Raw genomic sequence first — 7,523 nt, forward strand, 5'->3', positions numbered from 1 at the left:
ACACAGCTGAGCATCTGGGAAGTTCTGGAAGCCCAGAGAGTAGAGTAAGGAACCATGTATGAGTCTCAGGCCTGCCCTGGGAAGGCCATGGATCTTCCTGCCTGCATTGGGCTGGGGTTCTCCAGGCTGGATCTCCACGGGTATCCACTGAATTAAGAGCCTGGGCTGCACTCTTGTGGGTAGGTCATTGGAAAAGTCTGAGCTTGAAGAGCTCATGAAGCTAATCAGAGCCAGCGGGACACTGTGCTGATCACAGAATGCTTTCATTCACCTGCTCCTCAGATGAGGACGTGGCTACAAGTGTGCAAGCATTTGGACCAGAGCCTTAGAGCTCCTGCTGCTGGATGAAAGGATTATCCAGAAGCGGTTGACCTGTCCCGCCCGGAGCATGGATGGCTCTAGCCAAGTGCCCCAGATGTGCCCTTGAGACCAGAACTGGTGATGCTGCTGTGGGTTGCATCCCTACCCTCATCTTCACTCTCCATCCATTGCCCAGCTTCCTCTCCTGGCTAGAATGTTCTCTGGCAGCTAAAACAATTTTTTGCTCATTGGGGCTGCAAAGCAGGCTGTGAGACAGATGATAAACACAGACGTTCAAAGGGACTTTCTTCTCTTCCCCAAAGAAAGAGATTTCCTGCCTAGGATTTCTAAGGCTTGAGGGGAGGGTGTGAGAGAATCAGGGGAGCTGAAGGAAGTGCAGGTGTGGCACAGGGAGCCATTGTTAGGACAGGTTCCAGGTGGAATCCCAGAAGCATTTCTGGAGGGTAGAGGTGAGGTTGGCCAACCCTCATGCCAAGGGGACTGAGGTCCAGTGAGAGGCGGGGCAGGATTCTGAGATGGTGTGGCGGGTGCTGAGATAGAGGGGGGGAAGTGGATTTTCCTTTCTGCCTATCGTGCCCAGGCAGCTGTGGTCCAGGGGACTACACTGGCCTTTCACATTCTACCTCTCCCATTCCATGTTCCTGGCCCCATGTCTGATGATCAGAGCCGCACATTGTTCAAAGAGTTTCATCAAAGTTTTGCTTTGACACAATAGGAGCTATTAACTGAGACCACACTCTTTTTTTTTTTTGCTTTGAAGACAGCCAAACAACAGATAAGAGAGTCCCTATGTAGTTCAATGGAAGATGGTCCTTAAAGAACTTGAAGGAGGCTGGGGAGCTGAGCAGGACAAACCTGAGCTAGATGGGCCGTGGCTAGCTGAAGCTGACGTTCAGAATGCTGGGGACAATAATTGCACACCCTGACCGAGTGCTGGCCTTCATATAGTAACTCATCTAATCTTCACAACAACCCTGTGAGGCAGTTACTATTATTAAGCCCAGTTACAAGCAAACACAAAGTCACAGAGACAGGCAGTGACTCATTCAGCCCAAAGTCATAGAGGTGATGTAGAGCCAGGCTTAGAACACCCATAATCTGTTTTCGGAGTCTGCACCCAGTTACTCCTCCTTCTCACTTGCCCACACTTTGAGTCAGGGGCTGATGGCCCAGTTTAACAGAGGAGGTTGGGCTCCAATTCCTCTGCCACACATGAAAGTGAAACAGGACCCAGAAAGCCAGTCTCACGTCTGATGATGAAGGGGAACCCAAGGGGAAGAATCAGTCTCTGGTGCATTTTCCAATGAAGCACAACCTCAGACCAGACAATTGAGTCAAGTCCTGCCTCTGGTTCAACAACACATAGTGAAGGAAAAGATGCTCAGTGTCATTCATCAACAGGAAGATGCAAATCAAAGCCACAGTGAGATACAACTCCATACCCCCTAGGATGGCTATCATCAATAAGTCAGAAGGGGCGTGTTGGTGAGATGTGTGTTGGTAGAGAAATTGGAGCCCTCATCCATTGATGGTGGGAATGTGAAATGGTGCAGCTGCACTGGAAAATGGTCTGACAGTCTCTCAAAAAGTTAAATACAGAGTTACTATATGATCCAGCAATTCCACTCCTAGATACAGTCCCCCAAAGAACTGAAAACAGGGATTCAAACAGATTATTGTACACACATGTCCATAGATAGCCAAAAAGCAGAAACAACCCAAATGTCCATCAATGGAAGAATGGCAAAAACAAAATGTTGTATATCCTTTCAATGGAATATTATTCAGCCATCAAAAGGAACAAAGTATCAGTACCTGCTACAATGTGGATGAGCCTTGGAAACATTATGCTAAGTGAAAGAAGCCAGATACAAAATGTCATCTAGTCTATGATTCCATTTATATGATATCTTACGCGGAAGAGGTAAGCACATAGAAACAGAGAATAGATCCGTGGTCGCCAGGATCTGGAGGGAGAGAGGCCTGGGGAGTGCTTTCTTAATAGATGTACGGTTTCCTTTTAGAATGACTCAAATCTTTTGAAACTCTGTAGAGTTGATGGTTGCACAATGTTATGAATGTCCAAATGCCACTGAAGTATTCACGTCCGAATGTTATTTGAATATACCTCCATTAAAAAAAAAAAAAGTAAAACCAAAATATACAGTGTAGAAAAGAGGAGAAATGTAGTTTGGCATCTGTTTTTCTGAAAACCTGAGTGTTCGGGTGAGTGTGAACCGTGGACACCATGATAACAATGACTAACATGCCTCCTCTGCCCACAAGCTGCCCTAGGGCCTCACACCATTGACCTATCTGCTCCTCACAACACCATGAAGGTGACGGCCAGGGAACATACAGTCATCTGTACGGGTAGAAAAAGGCAGAGCTGGGATCTGAAACCATGCACTATACTCTAGAGTTCTTGCCCTAACCCAAATAACTCTGCTTTTCTGTAGGAGTAGCGACAACGTTGAGAGGCACAATAGCCAACATTTAATCGGTTATGCTCTTAGCGGGTGCTAAGAAATTTGTTTTTTCACAGGTCCATTCCACAAGCATTTATTAAGCACCTATTCTGTGCCGATTGCTTTTCTAGGAGACAGACCAGGTCCCTATGCTCGTGAAGCTTACATTCCAGGAGAGAGAGCGACAACACAATAATAAATGTGAATACTGCATGAAGTAAGGGCTAGTCAAGAAAGAAAAATAGTTAAGGAGAGGGAGTGACGGGGTAGGCTGGAGAGAAACAAGTGTGGTGGGGAGATCCGGGGAAACTGCTCCTAGAAGGGGATGACACTGAGCAGACTTGATGAAGTGAGGGAGAAAGATTGGCAAACACTGGGACTTCCCTGGTGGTCCAGTGGCTAAGACTCCTAGCTCCCAAATGCAAGGGGCCTGGGTTCGATCCCTGGTTTGGAAACTAGATCCCACATGCCACAACTAAGAGTGTGAGCCACAACTAAGACCCAGTACAGTTAAATAGATAATTTTTTTAAAAAATTGGCAAAGACCTCAGGGGAGAAAAACTCAGGCAAGGGACCAGTAAATGCACAGGCCCCAAGATGAAAGTCAACTTGAGGAGCAGGGGGGAGATCTGTGTGCAAGGGATGAGGGGTGGGCAGCGGGGAGGGGAGCAGTCATCACTTTCCTGCACAGAAGTCTGAGCACAAGGGGACTCACAGAGAAATGTGCAAGTTTAATGAGAAGTCACATACTATTAATATCTCCATGAACTCTCACAGGCAACACTATGTGAACCTCAAAGTCACTCAGTCGTGTCCAACTCTTTGTGATCCCATGGACTGTAGCTCACCAGGCTCCTCTGTCCATGGGATTCTCCAGGCAAGAATACTGGAGTGGGTAGCTATGCCCTCCTCCAGTGGATCTTCCCAACCCAGGGATCGAACCTGAATCTCCCGCATTGCAGGCAGATTCTTTACCATCTGAGTCACCAGGGATAGGCGGCTTTATGAGGCACATACTATTGTTATTATCATCCCTGTTTTATATGGAAAAAAAATTCTGAAGCTCAGAGTGGTTAGTTAACAAATTCAAGATTCCACAGGAGTAAGTTTGGAGCAGAGATTTGACCCAGGACTTGTGATTCCAGAGCCCCAAACCTTAAACAAACAAACACCTCAGCTACAGGCCTTTTAGCAACACAAGCTCAGCCTCAGGCTGAGCTGGTTCAAGCCCCCAGTAGAAGTGCGCACTCTGCTTACATTCTGCACCTGAGGCAGAACTTGAGATGCTGGGAGACGTCCTGAGAGAAAGGAGGACGATGGTGTGAGCCCTGGTCCCACACGGTCTCTGCTCCATCCTCCGCAAGCATCAGAGTAGGATTAAAGCCTTGTTTAGAAATGAGGAAAACTGAGACACAGACAGGTCTCCACATTGCCAGGGGTACAAAGAGGGTCAGGTGGTGGAACTGGAACTCGGACCCAGACAGTTTCAGACCAGAGGCAAGGAGTTCACCCACAGACCCACATTACTTTTATCTTGGGTTCCTGATGGGATTAGACTCATGAACTTCAGATGGCCTCACCTTGGAATTCCCTGGCAGTCTGGTGGTTAGGACTCTGCACTTCCACTGCATGGGACACAGGTTCAGTTCCTGGTGGGGAAACTAAGATCCCACAAGCCTCGAGGCACTGCCAAAAGATTTTTTTTAATTTAAAAAATAATTATAAAACCAAAACAGGATCTTCCCTGGTGGTTCAGTGATAAAGAATCCACCTGCCAAATGCAGTTCGATTTCTGGTCTGGGAAGATCCCACATGCCTTGGAGCAACTAAGCTGGTGCGCCACAACTACTGAGCCCACACTCTAGAGCCCAGGAGCTGCAACTACTGAAGCCCGTGCACTCTAGAGCCCGAGCTCCACAATAAGAGAAGCCACGGCAACTAGAGAGTAGCCCACGCGCGCTGCAACTAGAGAAAAGCCCAAGCAGCAACACACACACAAATAAAACCAATGGCTTCACCTCCCTGATCCTGGACTCCTTACCCCTGTGGGAGGGGTGGGGACCATCCAGTCATCCTGCTCCTCCTTCCACATCCCTCTTCCCCATTACCCTGCAATTCAGAGATTTCTTCCATCCCTGTGTGCACACATGTCTGCATGCATGCATGCTAAGTCGCTTCAGTCATGTCTGACTCTTTGCAGCACTATGGACTGTAGCCCACCAGGCTCCCCTGTCCATGGGGTTCTCCAGGCAAGAATACTGGAGTGGAATGCCATGCTCTCCTCCAAGGGATCTTCCCAACCCAGGCATTGAACCCGCATTTCCTGTGGCTCCTATATTGCAGGCAGATTCTTTACCTCTGAGCCACCAGGGAAGCTCTCATCTACCACCCATGACCTGTTGCCAAATCCTGCCAAGACACCGCAAGCCTACTCATTCCCTCTTCTCCACACACAGTGCCCCTGTGACTCTGTCATTCTCTTACAAACTGGGAATGCGAAGACAACCAGATGCAGCCCCACCCTCAAGGAGCTTACCATCCAATGGGCAGAAACCAATGAGTAGGCAATTCATATTTGGTGAGTAAATCCATGAGAAAAGAAGACACATGGTCACACCTACAAATGTGTGTGTTGAAGGGAGGCATATGGGTGACATCTAGGTAACTTGAGGAAGTCAAGGAAGGCTTCCTGGAGGAGGTGATATCTGAATTGAGCCTTGATGGCAGTAGGGACAAGAGACAAGGCCCAGCTCAAGATCCCCCAAGAATCCTGTGCTCTACATAGTCTCGATCCTACAACTTTTGCTCAAAGAGTAACTGGAAGAGGACAAAACAATGTTGACAGACCTGGGTTCAAATCCCCACTCTAACACAACCCAGAAGCCTTGGGCGGGTTGTTAAATTTCACTGAGCCCTTCTTTCCTCAGCTGTAAAATAGAATAATGCCTACTGTGTGTAGCTGTTAAAAGAATTAATGATAACATATGTCCCAACCTGACACATGGCAGTTATTTAGTAAGCGGTTGCTCTTGTTATTAGACTGTACTGCTAAAATACCTTTACCCTCAAACCTCAATTTCTTTAAGAAATCATCTGAGATCCGAGAGTGGAAATTAGAATCTCCTCTTTCAGATCTGTTCCATTGCTATCAGTGGACCTCTCAGGGTCTGCCTTGCATTAGTGATGTATGGTTTGTCTGACTCTCCTAATAGATGCTCAGCTCCTGAGAATAACATTGTATTTCATTCATTTTTTTGTAAAGTCTTTATCGAATTTGTTACAATATTGTTTCTGTTTTTATATTTTGGTTTCTTGGCCTGGAGGCATGTGGGATCTTAGCTTTCTGACCAGGGATCGAATCCACAGCTCTAGAATTGGAAGTACAGAGTCTTAACCACTGCACTGCCAGAGAAGTCCCTGTTTCATTCATTTTTAGCCCCTTCATGCTCAGCTCAGTCCAGGCTTATCAGCATTAATCAGATTGAAATATGGACCAAATCTTGTCCTGGGGGATGCCTGAAGCAATCTGGGGATGGAGATGGGGGTGGTGTGTCATTCTGGCCATGGGCCACAGCAGGTGTAGGTCAGGGCATGGGAACCCAACGTTGAATGTGCAGTGATGGGGGATGGGGATGGGACCAGCATGGATCAGGAGAAGAGGTGGAAAACACAGGAAAGAAAAGGTGGACATTAGTAAAACAACATACTTCAAATTGTCTGACCATATAAATTGGAGTCACTTTGCTTCTCATTTAAAAATCTTTCACAGGGACTTCCCTGGTGGTCCAGTGGTTAAGAATCCACCTTGCCAATGCGGGGGACATGGGTTAGATCCCTATTCCTGGAAAATTCCACATATCATGAGGCAACTAAGCCCCTGCACCACAGCTACTGAGCTCACATGCCGTTGAACCCGTGCTCCACGACAATAGAAGCCGTCACAATGAGAAACCCCTGCACTGCAACTGGAGAGTAGCCCCCACTCACCGCAACTAGAGAAAGCTGGTGCACAGCAATAAAGACCTAAATATATAAATAAATCAAATTAATTTAAAAATTCTCCCACAAATAGGCAATCCCCAAAAGAAGAGTTAAAGAAACATTCATCATATGAAAAAGTGGCCAAACTCATGAGAAGTAAAAAGTGAAAACTGATACAAGACAGAAGAGCTGCGCTTCCCTGATGGCCCAGTGGTAAAGAATCCATCTGCCGGTGCAGGAAACACGGGGCCGATCCCTGATACGGGAAGATCCCAGATGCCACGGAGCAGCAAAGCCCATGTACCACGACTACTGAGCCCGTGCTTGAGAGCCTGTGAGCGGCAACTACTGAGCCCACACGCCCTGGAACCTGCGCTCCACACAAGAGAAGCCACCACGGTGAGAAGCCCACGCACAAGTAGAGATCATCCCCTGCTTGCAGCAACTAGAGAAAGCCCTTGGCAGCAACTAAGACCTAGCACAGTCAAAAATATATATAATCATATATATAATATATATTTTATACCATATAATATATACATACAATATATGTATTAATAATACATATAATAATATATACTATATATTATATACATATATATTTTTTATATACACATATATAAAGGACAAAAGAGCTCAGAACAGTAAAGATAGAAACAATGTATGTGCCTCACTGGTGGCCCTTAATCTATCCCAGCAAGATATAAGTTGATCCAACATTAAAATGTGCCTACCCTTCATTTCTACAATCTT

General features: G+C 46.6%; 1 protein-coding gene across 1 annotated transcript in view; it reads right to left on the reverse strand.

Annotated features, from left to right (window-relative positions):
- RPL7 (ribosomal protein L7) overlaps positions 1–7,068 on the reverse strand; it is a 65,104-nt gene extending 58,036 nt beyond the window's left edge. Inside the window, exon 1 of the mRNA XM_055546270.1 lies at positions 7,064–7,068. The gene's annotated coding sequence lies outside the window, so the exon portion shown is untranslated. The remainder of the gene's footprint in view (positions 1–7,063) is intronic.
- Between the last annotated feature and the right edge of the window lie 455 nt (positions 7,069–7,523).

Source organism: Bubalus kerabau, chromosome 14 (assembly GCF_029407905.1).
Source record: "Bubalus kerabau isolate K-KA32 ecotype Philippines breed swamp buffalo chromosome 14, PCC_UOA_SB_1v2, whole genome shotgun sequence".
NCBI lineage: Eukaryota > Metazoa > Chordata > Mammalia > Artiodactyla > Bovidae > Bubalus > Bubalus kerabau.